We start from the raw sequence: 1,594 nt of genomic DNA, 5'->3' as shown, positions 1-1,594 counted from the left end.
GCTGCAACAGTACATTGATTGACAAGGAACTGCCAGAGGCTTAAACTGGATTGAATAAGGGATCTCATTACTGATGCCAGATGGAGCTTGGTTGAAAGCAGAAAATACCAGTCTGTGAAACATCAGGACTGAAGTAAAGAGCATGGGTAGTCAGCTCCATCAGGGTCTCAGCGTTACTTTGACAAGTCCCCCACACCACTACTGCCTCCCCCCAGCATTGACCTTGCTCCTCCATCTCCAACTCCAAAAAGCAGATCTCTCTGACAGCTGTGCTCCATGCCCTGCCCTATCCTCTCACAAAGGGGGGTTCGGCCATGTAGAGTGCTGCAAAGCCCACCCCCAACTCCAGCAGCCTTCTCCCCTTCTGCAGCAGCCTGAGGCCTCCCACCACACTAAGCAAGCTCCTAGAGAATGTCAGTTATTGAAATGGAGGAAACAACATCCCATCCCGTTCCAGCTTAGCTATCTGCACACTGTGCCTAGCCAGAAGCTGGCAGTGGCTGGATTCTCAGGCCCCTAGGCCCCAGTCCGCCAGAGTTTTTACCAGTTGTTGCCCTTCTGGGTCCTCCTCAGCAAGAAAAGCTCTCCTCTGAGGAGACCTTTGTCCCTCCCCTCCCCCGTGCTGTGGCTGCCTTCTCCTGGGGCACCCAGTATCCTGCAGAGCTGTGCTCTCAGGGGACTCATATCATCAGCATGGGCGGTGCTTCCAATGTTTGTCACTCAGGTCTGGATTCCCAGTGGTCAGGTATCCCATGAACACACCTCTTTTTTCTAGACAAATACCTGGGAACCTGGGAATGTCCAGATGAGGACCTTGGCAGTCTGAACAGGGAATTGCAAGGCCCTAAAAGGAGATAGGTAGAGGGCAAGCGAATCTTTGTGATCCCAAATGATAAGAATTTACAAGTGTGTGGGGGTGGTGCTGTAGGATCAGCACTGGACTGGGAACCACAAGTGTGGCAGTTCAAACCCACCAGCTGCTCCTTGGAAACCCTACATAGGGTCATTATGAGTCTGAGGTGAATCAAAGGCACTTAATAACAACAACAAGGAATGACAATGTAGCCCTGGTGTGGCGCTGTAAGATAAGCATTGGACTGCTAACCACAAGGCCAGCAGTTCAAACCCATAAGTCAATATTTGGAAACCCTATTCAGGATCACTATGAGTCAGAACCGTCTCCAAGAGTCCAAACCAAATTGTTGGCGCTTAACAACAAGGAAGGAGCACAGGCAGAGGCAACAAGAGAAAAGAACCCAGGAGGCCAACTTTCTAGAACCTGAGAGTGTCCTAGAACAGGTGATAGAAGGGTTTTTAATAAGTTCTTATTTCCTCTCTGTTCAAACCCTTTTAGTTATTGTTCTCAATTATTACTGCCCTAACCTGTCTCCTGTGCTCCGGGGACATATAGGCTAAGGAGTTAGTGCCACATTGTTGATTTGAACCTAGCATCAGCAGGAATACCAGAGGGCAATCGCGTCCAGGCTGTAAGGCTCAGGGATTCAGTGGAACAGAAACGGTATCTCTCCAAATGAGCCATAAAACTCTGAGAAAAGAAAGTAACAATGCAGATAGATGGATATCTAAAGAGTGA

The sequence above is a fragment of the Chrysochloris asiatica genome, unplaced genomic scaffold (assembly GCF_000296735.1).
Source record: "Chrysochloris asiatica unplaced genomic scaffold, ChrAsi1.0 scaffold00289, whole genome shotgun sequence".
In the NCBI taxonomy this organism is placed as follows: Eukaryota; Metazoa; Chordata; class Mammalia; order Afrosoricida; family Chrysochloridae; genus Chrysochloris; species Chrysochloris asiatica.
The sequence above is the reverse complement of the archived record's forward strand: the minus strand, read 5'-3'. Positions refer to the sequence as shown.